The sequence below is a fragment of the Scyliorhinus torazame genome, chromosome 11 (assembly GCF_047496885.1).
Source record: "Scyliorhinus torazame isolate Kashiwa2021f chromosome 11, sScyTor2.1, whole genome shotgun sequence".
Taxonomy (NCBI): domain Eukaryota; kingdom Metazoa; phylum Chordata; class Chondrichthyes; order Carcharhiniformes; family Scyliorhinidae; genus Scyliorhinus; species Scyliorhinus torazame.
The window spans coordinates 36,417,895-36,438,744 of NC_092717.1; positions in this window are offsets into that span (position 1 = coordinate 36,417,895).

Below are 20,850 nucleotides of genomic sequence, written 5' to 3' on the forward strand. Positions count from 1 at the left end.
GGGTGCATATCCAGGCATTGCTGAAGGCAGCAGAGCAGTTGGATACGGTGGTGAAGAGGACAGTTGAGATACCTTTCTTTATTAACCGATGCATAGAATATAAGAGCGGGAAGGTTATGCAAGAAATATTCAAAAGACTAGTTAGGCCCCAGCTTGAACACTGTTTACAGTCTGGTCACCACATTACAGGAAGCGTCTGGATGCATGAGAGAAGGCAGGGAGATTTATGAGGATGTTATTGTTGTTCTAGTTATAAGGAAATAATGGATAGTTTGGGGAAAAGGGGAGATTTAATTAATGTAGAGAAAATTTGGGGCACCTAGATAGACTGGATGGGAAGGTAGATTGTCAGTCACAAGGCGGAACAGATTTATAGTAATTGGTCGAAGGAATAAGGGATTTGGTAATGTAGACATTGGATTCACAGCCTGTAAGTGTGGCAGAGACCGAAAACCCCTGCAGTTAAAAATATTTGGATTTCCACTTGAAGTGTTGCAACTAAGAGGGCTACATATAAGGAGGCCGGTTCAGCTCAGTTGGCTGTACAGCTAGTTTGTGATGTAGAAGGCGGCCAACTGCACGGGTTTAATTCCCGTACCAGAAGAGGTTGTTCATAAAAGGTCCGTGTGGTAGTCACCACTGTTGTATTATATTGTATATACTGCACTGTATACGAGGGTATTACGGTAAGGCCCCTGTACTACAGGTACGGGGGTAGATCCCTGCCTGCTGGCTCCACCCAGTAGGCGGAGCATAAATGTGTGTGCTCTCCGAATGGCAGCCATTTCGGCAGCAGCTGAAGGAGGCCACACATCTCTGTGTAATAAAACCTCGATTACTCTCTACTCTCGTCTCGTCGTAATTGATAGTGCATCAATTTATTACGCAGAGATTTTACAAAGATGGATCTCCGCATCAAGCCGGATTGTCTGTAGCTGCATCCTCAAGCAGACAACGCCAAAAAGACTTTGCACATTGGCGAGCTTGCTTTGAAGCATACATCGAATCTGCGACAGACCCAATCCCAGAAGCACAGAAGCTCCAGATTCAGTACACGCGGCTGAGCTCCGATGTCTTTCCCCTCATCCAGGACGTGCCTACCTACGCAGAGGCCATGGCGCTACTGAAGGAGAACTACGCTCGGCAGACCAACAAGATCTACATCAGGCACCTCCTGTCCATGCGGCACCAACTTCCCGGGGAGTCTGTGGAGGATTTCTGGCGTGCTCTGCTCGCCCTGGTGAGAGACTGTGATTGCCACGCTGTTTCGGCCGCTGAACATTCTAACCTGCTAATGAGAGATGCGTTCTTACGGGCATAGGATCGGCCTGCATCCGCCAGCACCCCTTAGAAGGGGCTACGCTTGACCTCGCGGCGACCAAGAAACTAGCGCTCTCGCTCACATTCGCCTCACGCAACGTACAGGAGTATGCCCCCGACCGCAAGGCTCACGTCTCCTGGGCATCGTGGACACCCCCAGCGGCCACCCCATTGTGCACCCCATCAGCGACCGCCCCCAGCCAACCCCACGCCTGCGCCGCGCGGCAGCCAACCAATCGCGGGGGACCCAAGTGCTACTTCTGCGGACAGACAAAACACCCCCGGCAGCGCTGCCCGGCGTGGAGCGTGCTCTGCAAGGGCTGCGGCAAGAAAGGACATTTTGCTGCAGTGTGCCAGGCCTGCTCAGTCGCCGCTATTGTCCCTGCACCCCCCCGCGTGCGGCCAGTGGGCACCACCATCGTCCTCGCCTGAGACCACGTGCGGCCCGTGGGCGCCGCCATCTTGCTCCCCTCACAACACATGCAGCCCGTGGGCGCTGCCATCTTGCTTGCCTCACAACCAATGGGCGGAGTCAACTTGCCTGCCCCAGGACACGTGCAGCCCGTGTGCGTCGCCATCTTCCCCGCCTCAGGTCCCCTGCCCATTGGGCACCTCATCGGACCGCTCATCGCCTGCAACCGTCGACGACCAGCCGCGTCTCGCCTCCGTCACGATCGACCAGTCCCGACCGCACAACCTCGCGACCGCGTCGACAAAGGTGAAGGTCGACGGGCATGAGATATCCTGTCTTCTGGACTCCGGGAGCACTGAGAGCTTCATCCACCCCAATACGGTAAGGCGCTGCTCCCTTGCGGTACACCTCATTAACCAAAGAATCTCCCCGGCCTCCGATCCCACTCCGTGGCGATCCGCGGGTACTGCATCGCCACCCTCACCATCCAGGGCGTAGAGTTCAGCGGCTTCCGGCTCTACGTCCTCCCCAACCTCTGCGCTGCCTTGCTACTCAGCCTGGACTTCCAGTGCAACCTCCAGAGCCTAACCCTGAAATTTGGCGGGCCTCTACCACACCTTACTGTATGCGGCCTCACGACCCTTACGGTCGACCCGCCTTCTCTGTTTGCAAACCTCATCCCGGATTGCAAACCCGTCGCCACCAGGAGCTGACGGTACAGCGCCCAAGACAGGGCCTTCATCACGTCTGAGGTCCAGCGGCTGCTGCGGGAAGGTATTATCGAGGCCAGCAACAGCCCCTGGAGAGCCCAAGTGGTAGTGGTGAAAAGGGGGAGAAAAACAGGATGGTCGTTGACTACAGTCAGACCATCAATCGGTACACGCAGCTCGACGCGTACCCCCTCCCACGGATATCTGATACGGTCAATCAGATTACACAGTACCGGGTCTTCTCTCGACAGTGGACCTGAAATCTGATAGTGCATCAGTCCGTCTTCTCAAACTTGTTCCTCACCCGAGGTGTGGTGACCCTCAGGTTAAATAAGTCAGCTCTCCCCCTCAAAAGGGGAAAGCAGCCTATGGTCATCTGGGACTATGCCGGCTTTACGTACTTTTACAATACCAAGAGCTTGGAGCCTAGCTTTTGTTGGATGGCTGACATTTTGAGCCAACTCAGACACAGGCGTTGGCTGCTGAGTGGTTCTCGTTCTGTCCAATCATTTCTTTTTCTTTCTCTGCCACAATATTTTCTCAGCATCACAGGTGTACCAGTCCAACCAGCAAGTGGGGGTTTCTGGTCACAAAATAGTTTTCCTTGATGAGTAACGGACAGAAAATTTCAATGAATCTGTTGCAAGTGAGCTATAATAAACAATTTCCATTGGCAAATTCATAACATCAACAGAATCTAGATATTTGTACAAATTGTTCAGCACTCAGTAATTACACACAATAGAATTTATCAGTGAGGCTTTGAGATGATTTGTAGTACATAGAAATTAAAATCAACACTTCAATTTAAATAATTATGGGGAGAATGTCCTGTCTGTTAATACCTCTTGTATCGAAATGGTTCTTTTGACTTAATTACCTCAAACATGTATTTCATACAGTTGGTTAATCACTGGCAAAATATATTAACATATACGTAAATCATCACTTTGAATAATTGTGAGGAACAGGCCTGACTAATGTAACTTCGGTCAGTAAGAAAAATTATTTATTGTGACGCTGCCATGCCACAATTTATGACATTTTTGGAATGGTTTTCATTACATCAGAATCTGCAGGATTCGTAATTGTTCCTCAGAATTTGCATTAGGGTTTCTCCACAGGCATATTTGTGGTGATGTGGGCCTCAGTCATCTAGATCGTTGATCGCTTGCTGCCCCTGTCACAAAACTTATAGGCCGGATTCTCTGTTCCTAAGACGCTGGGGCAGGATTCGTGAACTTCTATGGCAGCAAAACCAGCACCACGGCTTGACCGATTCACTGTGGAGGGGCTAGCACCGGCGTCACATGGAGCACAATTGATTCCAATGAGAAATGGTTCGGGATTCGACGGATTTGCGATTAACACTCAGGAGGCTGACAAGTTGCAGCCGCAGGTACACACTTCACTCCCCACACACCCCACCCCAGCCAACAAGATGGCTGCAAGGAGAGTGGCACCCCATTTCACGGACGCCGAGCTTGAGACCCTGCTAGATGCTGTGGACGAGAGGTGGGCAACCCTGTATCCCGGCCCAGGAAGGAGGCTGCCAGCCGCCGCCGTTCACCGTGCCTGGGCGCAGGTGGCAGATGTGATCAGCGCCTTGGGCACCAATCGTCAGGACTGGCCTGCAGTGCAGGAAGAAACTGTACGACCATCCTCAGTGCAGCCACTGTGAGTAGGCAGCACTGTGCCACGAGCACCAACCCCCGTCTCGCACTCATAATTCCACACACCCCCACACGGAGAGTGGCCAAACGCCAACCCTGCACCGCACGCCGGCATCAATACCGGCTGCCATGGCCAGGTGCCATGGCCATGATGTCACAAGCTCCCCATCCCTGGGCTGTATGTGTTGGACTGTCTAACACTGTACATTTTCTGTTCCCCTATCACCATCCCCCCCGCCACCACCCCCCCCTCCAAACTCCACCCCCCCACCACTCCCCCATAGGAGAAGGCTGCCCATAACTGCCGGGAGGGGGACTGCTAGACCTGTGGTCCCTAACCGCAGCAGAGCAGAGGGCCATGGATGTGGTCAGCAGGCTTGAGGAGAGGGCCCTCTCTGGGGTAGAAGTCACCATTGGGCGCATGTGGCACCACCGACCCCCACCCTTACCACCCCATGCCACCCTCACACTACCCCGTGCTGTTGACTACTGCAGGGGAGGTGCCGCAACACTGCAGCACCTCAGACTCCCCCCGCCCCCCCTCCTCTCCTTGGTGCTTCATATGGGCAGCAGGCAGAACAGGGCAGCACCACACCACCTCGGACACCCGAGCAGCAACTGGGCCCATCCAGGCCCGGTCGCCCCAGCAGATGGCCGTCAAAGAGGACCCAGGTCACAGGGCGGAAATCACAGCTGGCTGCTTCCACTTCTGATGTACCATTTGGGAACCACCCTGGCCAAGCTTTGGGGCCCGTAAGGCCAGAAAAGTAGACACCAGTTCAGTTGGCACGGGTGCATGAAACAGTTTAGCGAATATGCACACCTGTGCACAATGTTACAACCTGCCTTGGTGCTCTGTCAGACGGATGTGAGGGGTGAACTGGTCTGGGTTGGCCGCAGAGAGGGTGCAGTGGGTGGGGGAATGGGCCGACATTGGGGGTGGACTAGGCTGAGGGCCTGAGCTCAATCAGCACTCCCAGCTCAGGTGTCGCACTTCCATCCCTCCTCCCCCCACTCACTATCACCGCCTCTTCCACCCCAGGGATCCGATGGGACCGTGAGATGGAATGGCCAGCTCGCATGACAGGATCACCCAGGTGTCATGATATTCAGATCAACATCATGGTGCAAACACACATACACACTGATGGACAGATCAACGGACCAATCAATACATCCGCAACATCACAGCCAATCACAAGCAAGAGCAGACACACTAGAAAACAGGGAACACGACACTTCCGGTTCATTCCAGCAGGAGACAGCTCAGGGCACAGAGCTCACAGCAAGCCACTCAGACATCCACCATGTGCTGAGTGCTTCTCCAAGATAGTGTTAGGGCTGGGTCCACAGATTAGAGGGTAGTGAATGAACCACAGTAACCAGTTTACAAATGTTAATATTGTTCGTAACAAAACTGAGTTGTACCTTCCGCAACCGTGTTGGTTTGTCTGTGTAGCAGAGCACCCAACACGACACCAGGTGGATGGTGGAAAGTGCTATCCTGGGCAGGAGTCAGACACTGTCAAACGATATGGAGCACCAGAGCTCATCGCAAAGCAGGTGGACAGCATTCTCCATCCCATGGACCAGACCAGCTGTTGCTGCCAACCCAGCATCCACACCCCATTGTGCACTAGGTATGTATCATGGAGAGGGTTGCAGGTGGGGTGGTGTGGGATGTGGTATCCATGCCCCGAGCCAGTATCGACCTGCCCCCTCCCCCGAGTCGGTGAACCTGGAGGTGATCAAAGCGTCCTGTGTACGTTAGCCCTGGCACACACATTGTGCGGCCTCCCGGGCCCCATGTCCTGCCTGTCCTTGGCCTCCCCTGCATTCTCCTCATCGGATGAGGACTGGCGTGCATCCTCCTCCACCATCACATCGTCCCTCTATTGTGCGACATTGTGGTAGACACAGCAGGCCTCCACAATGCGGGTGACCCTCCCAGCACTATACTGGAGGTGCAGTCCTAATCTGAACCACATCTTCAAGATGCTGAAGCACCGCTTGATCATGCTCCTGATCGCTGCATGGGCATCATTGTAGCGGGTCTCCCCGTCAGTCTGTAGCTTCTGGATAGGTGTCATCAGCCACGAGCACAGTGAATAAACCCTGTCTCCCAGAAGCTAACCTCCCAGATGAGCATGATGCGCATCTGATGGTCACACACCAGCTGCACGTTCATCGCGTGGAACCCCTTTCGGTTTGTGAAGATTGGCCTGTCATCTGCAGATTCTCATAGGATGACTTGCATCCCGTCAATAAGCTCCTGGATCCGGGGTATCTTGGCGATGGCTGCAAACCATGCTGTGCTTTGGGCTCGGTCCACATTGAAATGGATGTATTGTGCTGACTGTGCTTATAGGGCCTCCGTGATGGTGCGGATTCACCTGTGTACCAATCTCTATGAGATTCCAGACAGGTCCTCACTCGGCACCTGGAAGACCACGTGGCGTAAATGTTCAAGGCGACCATCACCTTGATGGCCACTGGGAGCGGGTGTTCTCCTGAATTCCCCCGTGCTGCCGGGTTGGTCATGATCCGGCAGATATGCCGCATGGTTCTCCTGCTCAGCCGGAGACTTCAAAGGCATGCCCGGTCAGGCAGGTCCTCGAATGACAGGTGCTTCCGGTACACAGGAGACCTCATGTGGACCTCTTTTGCACCTCCTCCTCCTCGGCCTGTTGGGCTGCTGACTCTCCATCCTCACCGGCTGCGCCTGTTTCTCTGCTGCACACTCCGCTGCTGCAGCTTCCTCCTCCACAAGCAGCTCCAGCTCGTACAGCCGCAGGGCATACCCCAGGGCTGTGGCGACCAGCAGAAAGGCTACCATTGCTGGTTGAATTCCAATATCCGTTGTCTGCAGGGGGTGAAAGGCCAACCTGGTAGCATTGTGCGCACCCCCTGTGGCAACCAGGTTCACCGGGTTACTCTGCCCCGCATATCCTCCACCCCCCCATTCCTGCACCCCTGGTCCCATGGTGCCCAGCCCCTGGTGGCCTCTGGCCCTGGCGCCCGGCCCTTCTGCTAGATGTACCATTGGCTGGCAAAGCCCTTGCCAGTGGTACGATCCACAGGCCCCGCCCAGAGTCCCCCTGTCGGGGCTAATGTGCCTGCTGTCCTTGGGTGGGCGATGTGATGCCCCACTGGCGGATGCCGGTCGGTTGGCAGTGCAGGGGTGGAGGGGGGCGGGGGTTGGGGGGCACCCATGTGGCAGGTGGATTCTGCAGAACCAGCGGGCAAGGCGGGTGGTCAGTGGGGTGCGCAACAAGATGGCTGCCTTGCAGACCACGGCAATGGAAGTCGATGCCTGACATGAGCCCAGTCCCGGGAGGGTCACCCCAGACCATCCCCTATCACCCACTCCCCACTGTCAGCATCAGGCCAGGTAGCCCACGGTCGCGCCTCTCTGTGTCCTACCTTCTCTCTCTCTCTCACATCAGCCGCGAAGCCTCTATCTCGACTTTTAAAAGTACAAGTGAACCTTGCCGTCGGGAATTCCCCCCAGTGGAGGCGGAGAAACGCGGAGCTCCGAGAATACTAGGTCAGGCCCGCTAATGATATGCAAACAGAGTTTACTGTATATATGGAGTGAAACGCATTGACACCGCTGTCGCGGCGCCAGAAAATTGCGATTTGGCCTGAATCCGGTGCACGCCAGATTTTGGCTTCAAAACTGATTCTCCGCCCAATCAGTTTTCCTGATTTCGCCGTTGGCCGACGGAGAATTCTTTTTTTTTTTCTTTTTATTATAAATTTAGAGCACCCAATTCAATTTTTCTAATTAAGGGGCAGTTTAGCGTGTTCAATCCACCTACTTTGCGCATCTTTGTGTTGTGGGGGCGAAACCCACGCAAACACGGGGAGAATGTGCAAACTCCACACGGACAGTGACCCAGAGCCAGGATCGAACCTGGGACCTCAGCGCCCTGAGACTGTAGGGCTAACCACTGAGCCACCGTGCTGCCCGCCGACGGAGAATTCTGCCCAGGGCTTTTTAAATGGCTGGTTGCAGTGGACACCAGGAGCCCTCTGGCATGCTTCAGCGTCACCAGCACAACTCCATTATCATGTTAAGCTGCCCGGAGCCACGGCCGTAGAGTTTACCTGAGGACTTTTCGAAGCTGGAGATGAAAATATCGATCTTCAGTTCCCATGGATGCCTGTGACTTTGAATTTTAATATTATTGATTCCTCCCAGCATCAATTACCTTTGCACTATTTGGTGTCCCCATGGAGACTTGGAGAGCCTTTCAATGAAGCCTACTAAAAATGCACTAAGTGGAAGTCCTCAGAGAGCCAGGGAATTTCTCTGTTCTTTGATGGGGACGAAGAGGTCAAAAGACATGTTTGCCCAAGTTGGCACTGAATTTTGAGACAGAGTTTGCGATGGGATTACATCAATTAATTGATGTTGAAAAGAAACAGTTCGACACAGAGGGGGAAAAAAAGGAACATGTGAAATGGATATGTGGTTGTTGCAATGGGGGTCCTGGAATTATTGCAGAAAATTATTAAGGGATTGTAATTTGGGGGGAATGGATGAGCTGGGATAAACATATTGGAATTTTGCTTATCTTAAGCAAAAATAGTCACTTTCATCAGAAGCCTTCTCTAAGGGCGCAATCTAACGGAAGATGCACGAATGGTCGTGCGGCAGCGAGCATGAGTTACGGAGTGCTTCTTGATGGCCGACCTGGCGAGACGGCGACCGCTGTATCTAACATCAATAAGGGTCAGTCATGATACCCCACGGGCTTCACGGTTGAATGGCTGTCCCACCAGCTGGTTTGCCTGGACCGTGCTTGGCAGCTCCTTTTAACGTCGGGAGCAGCACACAACCCGCTCCCTCCGAGCAAACCCCAGACAGCGCACAGCCATGTCACCGCGCAGACAAGACATTTCAGTGATCCAACCAGGCCTGACTGGTGGATGCGGGGGAGTCGAGAGAGGACACCCTGCTCCCCCGAGGGGGCCGGAGTGTCAGCTGCAGGTCAGCCTAGGAGAGGCAGGCAGCTCGGAGAATGTCACAAGGACGACCGCCATCCAGTACCGTGAGAAGCTTAAAGACCTCCACCAGGCTGCAGGGGTGAGTTTACATTTACCCTCAAAGTGGTCCGCCCGCGCCCTGCCTTCCAAGGAGAGATCCGAGGATGCCATCATCGACACGTCACAGCTGTCATCCCCATCTTCCATCAGCGCAGAGACACACACCTCGGTTGGGGGCAGTAGTGGAAAGGCCTCTGGGGCACAATCTGCTGAGCACCACACAGTTGTTGATGCACATCACGAGTGGGCTGGATCATAAAGGGGAGACAGCAGTTGGAGGTCTGCTGAATCCCAGGACCCAGTGGGCCCCAATCAGATGCCAAGCCTCTGGACCAGGTCATCCCAGAGCTGGTGCAGACACTGGGGTGCGGCCCAGATATTCAGAAGGAGATGTCAGCAACATTCAAGTGGGTCCACAGCCGATTGGTAGAGTGAAAAGGCTACGGGAGCAGGACGTGACACTGGTAATGCGTAGAACCGAGGCCAACACTGCTAGGGTGGTAGCCGCAGCGGAACGCCTGCAGCACAAGATCAGTTTCTTGGGTGGTGGTGTCCAAGGCATGGCTCAGTCAGTGACGGCCATGGCTGAGGGCCTCAACAACATGGCGGGTTCCACCAGTAAGTTGACCAGGGCCCTCCAACCTCAGGCTTTCCAGAGGTCGCATGGTATGGGCTCAAAGACTACAGGGCATGGACATACACCCACCTTCCTCTGGCCCCAGCCCCCAGAGCACAGTGGTCCTAGATACCACCCGAGGCATACCACGTGCAGGTGATGCATGTGAGCGCGCTGTCAGCAGAAAGACAGGAGTCAGTCTACGGCATAGATTAAGGACCACCAGAAATCACCTCACAGCAGGCTATCATTACCCCCCTGCCTTGAATGATGGCCCCCTGACAGTCACCATGGAGTGATGGTACACGGACCACTTAAGATCGTTCACAGGAGAGTGAAACAGGGCGATAAGGGGAGGCAAAGAGCAGGGGGGGGGGGTTTAGATCAGATGATGGACAAAACCCCGTCCTGTGAGAAGCAGGCAAGGATTAGGGCTTCCCTGGTCTCAGGGCATTGAGGATCCTCACTGCCGACACCAGTCCTCCATCCTCCGGCTGCTCCCATTGGTCCTCCCCACACTCATACCCCAGCCCTTCCTGGTCCGGATCCTCCACGCCCTTCTCCTTTGACGAGGCTGCATGTCCCTCCTCCTCCATCTCCAGCACATCACCCCACTGCTGTGCCAGGTTGCGGAGTGGACAGCAGACCAGCACAAAGCAGGCGGCCGTTTGGGAGGTGTACTGCCAGAACAGTCCAGGCTTCGGAACCACATTTTAAGCCATCCAATGCACCGCTCAATGACAGCACGGGTGGCAACATGGACCTTGTTATATCGGGTCTCCACATCGATCTCCAGCTTGCGTACTGGCATTATTAGCCAGGACATACGCGGATATCCATTATCCCCCAAGAGCCAACCTGTTATCCTGAGTGGTACTAAAAGACACCGGTGATCTCCAAGTGTCCCAGGATGTAGCCGTCGTGCACACTCCCAAGAACATGCACACATGTGCATGATACAAATGTGGTGGTCGCATACGTGTTGGACATTCAAGGAGTGGAACACCTTCCTGTTGATGAAGGACAGTCCCTGTTGGTCAGGTGTGTGCAAGGTGACATGCATGCCATCAATTATCCCCTGGATCTGGGGCATCCTGACAAATGCGGAGAATTCTGCTGCCTGGGCATCTTGATCGGCTTGGTCCAGCACGAAGTTCAGCTGCCCGAGCATCCGTGACTTCATGTATGCACCTGTGGGCTGTAGGTTGTAAAATGCCACACCTGTGCCCGCTTGAGCCCTGGAATGAACCCGTAACTTAGATGTTCAGAGGCTGCGGTAACCTTTATGACCACTGGGAGAGGTTCACCTCCTCTTCCACAAGGTGCAGGTCAGCAGGAAAACGGCACAGATGTCGTACCTTTCCCTTGTTGAGGCTGAGCCTGCTGCATGCTGTCAAACATCTTCTCAAACGACGAACAACGTCTGTACACCTTGGGCCATCGCTGGCCTCCCCTTCTGGGTCCCACCCCTGTATGACGGGTGGCAGGGTCCTCAGGGTTCCTACCCATGGGCGGCCACCTCTAGCCTGTGTCGACACTGCCGCCACCTCCGGCACTGGCTACCTGAACTGCACCAGCATCGCGAGTTTGCAGGATCGATACTACCATCCATCATGTGATATCTATAAGGAATTGGAGAGAGTGCGGGACCGACAATCAGTTATGACTTCCACCCCGGGACCCTTGAATCCCCCAATCCTGCTCCGCCCTTACATACCCCATCTGGTATCATCGTGCTATCCAAAGAGTCGGTTCTGCGGGGGGGATCCCTCCCTACACATGCATCCCCAGCCGTAGCAGGGACCTCGGATCCCAGACTCCGGGCCTCTGCCTTGAAATAACTTGGACCGGGCTCAGGTTCCCTCCCCAATCTACACACACTCACCCTCTGGCTGTGGGGATATCCCCAGTGCTGATGCCCGGCTCTGGCGTGTTTAATCGTTGGCTGCTGTCTCTGTGGTGTTGATGTCTCCAGGGTTCAAGCAAAGGTATCCAAGCCTCACAGTTTGATTGGGATACTAGGCAATGGTACTCACCTGTGACATGGCATGTGTACCCACGGGATTTCCACACAGGTATATTTTAGTTTAATAACAGTTCCACAATACAAAAGACAATAAAGAGCAAACAGCTATACACTGAAATTACTCACCGTACACCACAGACTGAAAGCGAAAACCTCCAACTGAAGGCCTAGGCTGAAGAAAGGTGTACTGGAAGACATCCATCTGAACAGAGACTTTTTACCTTTGTATTATTTTTTATGCACCTCTTTCCCCTTTGTGCTTGTCTGTCTTGTGTACGTGTAGAGCGAGTGGTCGAGTTAAAGAGGGGAGATTAGGAATTAAAACAGTTGCATTTACTGCCTATTTAATTATAATTATTGTCAGCACTAAAACATGAATTGTATTTAAATTTACAAACCTGGTGAAATGAAATGAAATGAAAATCGCTTATTGTCACAAGTAGGCTTCAAATGAAGTTACTGTGAAAAGCCCCTAGTCGCCACATTCCGGCGCCTGTTTGGGGAGGCTGGTACAGGAATTGAACCGCACTGCTGGCCTGCCTTGGTCTGCTTGAAAAGCCAGCTCTTTAGCCCTGTGCTAAACCTGTAGTTATTGGGCAGCCAGATAACAAAGACTGCAGGTATTTTCTAAGAATCAATTCATTAATTTCAATTGTGTTCCAACTCTGGGTCAAATGTGGCTGGAATTTACCATTCACTTGCCTAAGGTGTCGTAACAATTCCATCTTCATACCCTCCATCTGTCCGACATAAGTACTCATCCAGTATCAACTATAGTTGGCCTCAGGAGATACATAGAGATAAAAATGTATTAATTAAACATCGAACGATCTAATAGTTTCTCGTTGAACCACACTTGATACTGAAAAGAAAACTAATTCACAAAACCCATTCAAAAATGTAAATCCGCTCAAGTGGTCAATCATTGTATTTTCGAAAATTATTTCACCAACAACATCAAAGACAGTTAATCCTTTAGTAACCTCTTAACATTTCAATCAAAATGTCTGTACGTTCCCTTCATAGAATAAGTGGTTCTGGACCTTTTGAAATTCAGCCAACCATTCATAATGGACTCAAATATAACAGGAAGCCAAAACAATGGGGTCTGGTGAATTTTTTTAAAAAAGGCTAATGGTTATTTCTAAGCTGTACGAGATGGTCTGTTAATCAATGCACTTTCCCACTGTTTCCAGACTTCTAAACACCCCTCTTATGGACTAACCTGATTAATACTACACTCCTGTAAGCTTCATCCGATGCCGGTGAATTTACATGTATTTACATTGTGTACCGTGCGTTGCCCTATTATGTATTTTCTTTTTCTTTTATTTCATTTTCATGTACTTAAAGATCTGTTTGAGCTGCTCGCAGAAAAATACTTTTCACTGTACCTCGTTACACATGACAATAAACAAATCCAAATCAAAATATGTGTGTGTGTTTGCTCTAAATGAGAGCTGTAGAATGTTTTTTTTTTAATTTTAAAGGGCTGGGAATTCAAATCACTTCAGATCATGGCACTTAAACACATCTTGGGTCACACCCTGCCCAGAGACTGGAAATTCCCACCCGAGGACAACAGATCTTTACATGGTCCATCAAATTTTGTAACCAAGACTGGAAAATGCACCCCCTTAAATCCACCCTTCACAAGCGTTTATGCAGCCTCCATAAAATGATGGTTCCCACTTTGCGAGTTAAGGTCACTAGAGCAATCGAAATTTGGTCCAAGTGCTCAGCCATCAAATCAAATGGCCCTGCTGAGCTTGGGTTTCCTTCCTGGAAACCTGTAATTCATGCCCCAACCCTCTCCCCTTGCCAGCAAAATCGGGATATGACAGGAATAGAGGTGGGCTTCCACAGCTGGACCCATTCTTAAAGCTCTCCTGATTCACCCAAATTCAGCGGAAATCTGGGCCCCAAGGGCAGGCACTAGTCTGTAGGCATAGCACCGCACCCTTAGTTTTCATAGTTTTCATAGAATTTACAGGGCAGAAGGAGGCCATTCGGCCCATCGAGTCTGCACCGGCTCTTGGAAAGAGCACCCTACCAAACCGCACACCTCCACCCTATCCCCATTACCCAGTAACCCCGCCCAACACTAAGTGCAATTTTGAACACTAAGGGCAATTTAGCATGGCCAATCCACCTAACCTGCACATCTTTGGACTGTGGGAGGAAACCGGAGCACCCGGAGGAAACCCACACAGACACGGGGAGAACGTGCAGACTCCGCACAGACAGTGACCCAAGCCGGGAATCGAACCTGGGACCCTGGAGCTGTGAAGCAATTGTGCTAATCACTATGCTACCGTGCTGCCCTGAGTTTGAAAGCTACCAAAAATGGAGCAGTGCTGCAATTTGTTTTGTTCTTTCATGTGATGCAGGCATCGCTGGTAAGGCCTACATTTGTTGCCCATCCCTAATTATCCTTGATCTGACCTTGCTCAGCCATTTTAGAGTGCAGTTAAGAGACACCCACATTGTTGTGAGTCTGAAGTTATATGTAGGCCAGACCAGGTAAGGACAGCATATTGCCTTCTCTGAAGGACATGAGTGAATTAGATGGGTTTTTATGACAAATCGACGATAGTTTTTCATGGTCACCATCACTGAGATTAGCTTTACCTTCCAGTTCAAATTCCACCAGCTGCTGTGGTGGGATTTGAACTCATATCCCCAGAGCATTTACCTGGGCCTCTGGATTACTAGTCCAGTGAAATTTCCACTGCTCCACCATCTGCCAAGATTTGCGAAGAGAGCTACATTTTGTACAAGTTAAATAAGTCCACGTTGCAACATACCTGAAGAAGCTAGAATGAGGCATATGGCAGCAGCAAACTAATCGTGCCAATGACTGTCAGTCCTGTGGTGCAGGAAGCACATATGTTTTAGAAGCAAATGTTACATGAATGCTGCTAATCTGAACACGTGAAGTTAGTTCGCTACAGCGGTGTTTTCAACTGCTGTCTTCATCTTTGCGAGGACAGAAAATCCAACCTTGCATATGTAGGTCATTGTGAAGGGCAATAGAAACAAAATGCTTGCTTTACTCAGCACTGGATACTCGTCGGAGACACGACTCCAGAATGCTGACAGCCTGATGGACTTGTGCTGTGTTTGCAATGTGTTGCCTCAGGTGAGGGGCAGATATACAGTTAATAATTGACTCTGGGGTCTCAAACACAAAGGGAACTTTCATCCACCTCTCCTCTTTCAAAATCTGAAACTTCTCCTTTGGAAAGTAGCGACAAAAAATGTTGATCAGCGTAGCCAGATGTGACTGAATAAGGCTGGTCAGTCTATTGACAATTCCCTTATTTACACTGTTTTAATCGATAGGCTGTCGTAGTGTGGGAAATATGTAGTAGTTTTAGCTTTGTACTCACACTTGCTAAACTTTCAATGACTTTTGGAAACCACCTATTTCTTCACAGTGCCAAAAGCAATCATCATCTTCCCTTGCAACTCGAGTTACAGTTCATTTAGAATTGAAAAGATGTCTGCAAGGTACCACATAGCTAGCATCCAAGTTTCATCACCAAATGAATCAGCCAAAGGGGACGATTTCTCATGAATCAGCCAGAGGGGATGATTTCTCAAGGAGGAAAACGTGGATTTCATGCCTCAGTGCATAAACTCTGCCAAGCTCCCACCACCTTGACATCAAATGTACCTTGGGTGAAACAATAAATGTGTGTGCTTGGTCCCCATATTAGAACAGAGAGCCTCAAAAAGTTTTGTATTGAGTATGCTGCATTTAACAAAATTCACAACTTTCACAGTTCCTTTCAACATTACTTCAAGATTGGATGGAATTCCTTTTGATGTCAATGCCTCACAGTGAATAAAACAATGATTTTAAACAATGTTTTAAAAAAAAATTTACTCATTTATGGGATGTAGACGTCGCTGGTTAGGCCACCATTTATTGCCCATCTCTAGTTGCCCTTCAAAGGGTGGCATTGAGCTGCCTTCGTGAGCCGCTGCAGTTCTTGAGGTTCAGGTATACCCACAGTGCTGTTAGAGAGGGTCATTCCTTGTTTGGTGTTTTCGTAGCGATTGAATACAACTGAGTGGCTTGCTAGGCCATTTCAGAGGACATTTAAGAGTCACAGAAACTAAATAAATTTAAAAATAAAAAGATTTGGAAGATTCATAGAATCATACAGCACAGAAAAGGCCCTTCTGCCCATTGCACCTGCGCCAGACAAAAACAACCACCTAACCATTCTAATCCCATTTTCCAGCACTTGATCCATAGCCTTGCATACCCTGGATCATTAGTGCACATCTAAATACTTCTGAAACGTTATGAGGGTCTCTGGCTTCACCATTCATTCAGGAAGCAAATTCCAAACGCCCACCATCCTCTTAGGTGAAAAAGTTTTTCCTCAGCTCCTAAAAACCTGATCCTTACTTTAAATCTATGCCCCCTGGTCATTGACCCCTCCATCAAGGGGTTTGTTCCTGTCTACACTATGCCCCATATAATTTTATATATCTCAATCATGTCTCCCCTCAGTCTCATCTGCTCTGTGGTATCATCATTACATTAACCCTTGCATTGCTGAAGTTGTGTCGAGAGTAGCCACTAGAGGGAGCTACAGTTACAACTAAGGTCGAGTGATGCTGGACCTTAGGAGAGGAATGTGTGCGGGAGTTAGCTAGTGAAGGTCAGAAGAGAAGATAGTGCAAGTGAGGTTAGATCATAGTGCAAGTGAGGTTAGATCATAGTTTAAATCAGTAGTGACAATAACTGTAGATGAGTGTAGTTTAGATGTTATTAATCAACTGTATATTCTTAAGGAGTACTTGTCGCATCCAAGTTAGCAATGTAAATAAATTCATAGCTTTGTTTAAGTTAAAGCTATTTTGTGGTCTTTGTGAACACTACGCCAACCATCCTGAAATAAGTAACTCAAAGAACACCACATGCTCCACGGAAAACAATCCAAGTCTATCTAATCTCTTCCTAACAAAAACTCCAACTAGAACTGAAATGGTTGAATTTTCTTTTTCTGGCTGAATGCATGGAAATTACTGGAAAATATTGGAAATGTTATAAAAGATTGTGTTGCGCACCATTTATTCAAATCAAACTCTGGCTAAGGGGGCAATCAGTAATTCACTGGTATGCAGTGTACAAGGGTTGGATAGAAAGGACGGACTCAAGAAATGACTCGCAGAACCACACCACAATCATTTTGCCTCAGCTTTCTGACTGATCATAGCAACATCTGCGTTGGGGTGGGATGGTTCACAGCCATCTAATTTACTCTCCAGAAATAGCAGCGAGTAAACTTCCACCACTGATCCTCGATTCTCCGGATGAAGAAAATAATGGCAGACTTTATTATCTCTTTATTATTAGAGTGTTATCAAAAGTAGAAGGAAATGCACTAGAGATCTACCCACATAACCTTCATGCTCATTAGTTGCATGAAAAGGTGGTGATAACCAAAATAAAACCATTTCTCAAGGGAAGTGGAACATCAAAACAACATGAAATTCAAATGACATTTGCAAATATATGACAAAATATGCAAGCAAAGTGGATCAATCAGCAAAGCAGGGATCTCTCACTTTTCTAAACAGAGGACAAATAAACAAGCCCTCATGAATGAATAAAATTTAATCTCAAAAGCATCTAAAACATGAATAAAAATTAAGCTTTCTTTCAGGCTCATCTGCAAACTTGGATTTGAATGTCCAAAATGTGTTTTTTTTGTGAAGCTGAACTTAATGTTGAACTCACGAGTGCAATGCAAATAAATAGGTCTTGCGCGGATCAGCTGGCAGGGGTATTCGCAGACATCTTCAAACCTCTCTTTACAACAATCTGAGGTCCCTAACTGCTTCAAGAAGATGACCATCATCCCGGTACCAAAGAAAAGAAAAGCAGCATGCCTTAATGACTATCGTCCAGTGGCTCTGACACCCATCATGATGAAGTGCTTTGAAAGGTTAGTCATGGCAAAAATTAACTCCAGCCGCCCAGATTGCCTTGGTCCACTACAGTTTGCCGAGGGCTGCAACAGGTCCACAGCAGACACCATCTCCCGGGCTCTGCACTCAACCCTGGAACACCTAGATAACAAAGACACCTATGCCAGACTCCTATTTATTGACTACACTCAGTCTTCAACACCATTATTCCTACGAAAGTCATCTTCAAACTCCGTGGCCTGGGCCTCGGCTCCTCCCTGTGCGACTGGATCCTGAACTTCCTAACTCACAGGCCACAATCAGTAAGGACAGGCAACAATATCTCCTCCATGATTATCCTCAACACTGGTGCCCCACAAGTCTGTGTCCTCAGCCCCCTACTATGTTCCTTATACACCTATGACTGTGTGGTAAAATTCCCTTCTAACGTGATTTTCAAATTTGCTGATGACACCACACCAATGGGTCGGATCTGAAACAATGACGATCCAGAGTACAGGAATGAATTAGAGAATCTGGTGAACTGGTGCGACGACAATAATCTCCCCCTCAATGTCAACAAAATGAAGGAGATTGTCATCGACTTCAGGGAGGGTAGTGGAGAACATGCCCCTGTCTACATCAATGGGAACGAAGTAGAAAGGGTTGAGAGGTTCAGGTTTTTAGGTGTCTAGATCACCAACAACCTGTCCTGGTCAAATTTTACAGATGGACCATAGAAAGCATTCTTTCTGGTTGTATCCCAGGTTGGTATGGAGCCTGCTCTGCCCAAGACTGCAGGAGACAACAAAAGGTCGTGAATGTAGCCCAATCCATCACGCAATCCAGCCTCCCATCCATTGACTCTTGCTACAATTCCCGCTGCCTCGGAAAGGCAGCCAGCATAATTAAGGACTTCACGCACCCCGGACATACTCTCTTCCATCAGGAAAAAGATACAAAAGTTTGAAGTCACATACCAACCGACTCAGGAACAGCATCTTCCCTACTGGCATCAGGCGTTTGAATGGACCTACCTCTTATTAAGTTGATCTTTTCTCTACACCCTGCTATGACTGTAACATTACATTCTGCAGTCTCTCCTTCCTTCCTATGTATGGTATGCGTTGTCTGCATAGCATGCAAGGAACAATACTTTTCATTGCATACTAATACATCTGACAATAAGAAATCAAATCAAATCACAAATAACCTCCCATCGCTATTATCGGAATTTCACACTTATATCCCCAGAGATCCAGATTGACCATCTCTCCAAACCATCAGAGATATTGGACATACCTCCATCACTATGCTACCAGATGTTGCAGATTTGTATTTTGGGTTTGTTTTAAAATTTTGTTTCAATCCCTGTGATCTAAGAACTCTTTCTCTATGTCTAAAGTAGTGCAGGTTAGGTAGATTGGCCATGCTAAATTGCCCCTTAGTGTCCAAAGATATGCAGGTTAGGTGGGGTTACAGGGATAGGGCGGGGCAGTGACCCAAGGTGAGGTGCCCTTTCGGAGGGTCGGTGCAGACTCGATGGGTCAAATGGCCTCATTCCGTACTGTAGGAATTCTATGGTTCCATGTGTATTTCTGACTGTGCCCCTCAAGATTCATCTTAAGAAATAGTTAGAATCTGTCAGAATCTATCAAGTCCAACAGCAGAAGGACATTTACAGGTCATGAGGCCATGATGAATCAGTGAAGCATGTTTATCAGATGTTACCTGTATCAATCCATGGAATGTTGAGAACAATTGCCATGGTGGCCTCACTACTTTGGGGTGGGTTTACAAGTATGTGACCAAGGTTGTCCAAAGCTGACTGACTTCAAATCTAAGCCTTCTTTCAATGCAATCCCATGGTTTATTCTCTGGTGCTGTCCATCTGCTCTTTCATGCTAACGACGTGACTAGACTAAAATATATCCCTATGTTCCCCCAACGAGGTTTACCACTATCTTTTGCTCAATGTTTTCTAATCCCTAATCTTAAGAGCTGTTCGGAGAGCTGGCTCCACTTTAGACAGGGTCACGGCATATTGCTGAGTCACTGATGATTCATGGACAGTCATATTGGAGTGTCAGTTCCTTCATTAGTGAACTGGAGCACTGCCAATCTGCGACATAAATGCAATTTGGAGGGGAAATATGCTCCTCAAAGACCGATGCCCTTGCCATGGAGCTATCCTCACAACCTTATCCAAACACTCAACCAATATACAATGGATCCAACCAGAAGTACTGCAGATAAAGTACCTGCAATCCTAGCATGCAAAATTCAAGAAATAGCCTTGCGACCCCCAGCATCCTCCTACATCTCTTTTGTTTTATTTTGTGACTAGCCTAGCACCAGACTAATCTACCTGTAAAAGTGAAAGTGTTACATCCTCTGTGGCAGGTAGTCACCAATATGGTGGGAACATAGATTTTTACGTTATCCCAGGCAGAACAAAGCTTTCAGTTTTTATTTTGGTCGTGATCTGGTGTTCTTTGCAATATTTATGAAGATGAGAATAGTGCATTATTTTCATCTCTGTTGTGTCATGATAGTATCAACGACATTCTGGAAGTAGGGTATAAGTGACTGAAGCATTGACGCTGTTCAGTTCTATTAATCAATGCCAACATTGCGAGTCAGCCATTGAGGGCAAAAAGAAACGATGGAGAGCATTCCGATCAGGGTCTTGGATGAACCATTCCCTCCACACTTTCTTGACACCGCAGTCAGGATGTATTCAAAATGGCTGCCAAGTTTGCTTTCAGACGGCACTTGGCGAGCTTCAAAGCCATTTAACTGTATGTGAAGGTCTTTGAGATTGTTTCTGAGGTATGTAACAATGTGTTACATTATTTTTGTCTCTTTCTTCGCTGCGTCTGTCAGTTAATTGCACGAAGGCCATCTCGGAGTTGAAAAGTGCAGGTGGAGGGCCCGAGAAGATGACATCGCTAACATGGTGCTCAACTGCCCCACCTGCCAAAGGTTTCAGCCAGTGCAACCCCCTGAGACACTTCAGCCCCATGAGTTTGTCACGGCCCCCTGGGCAAAGGTGGGTGTCGACCTCTTTCATGCGCTCGGCAGGGACTACGTTATTATAATTGACTATT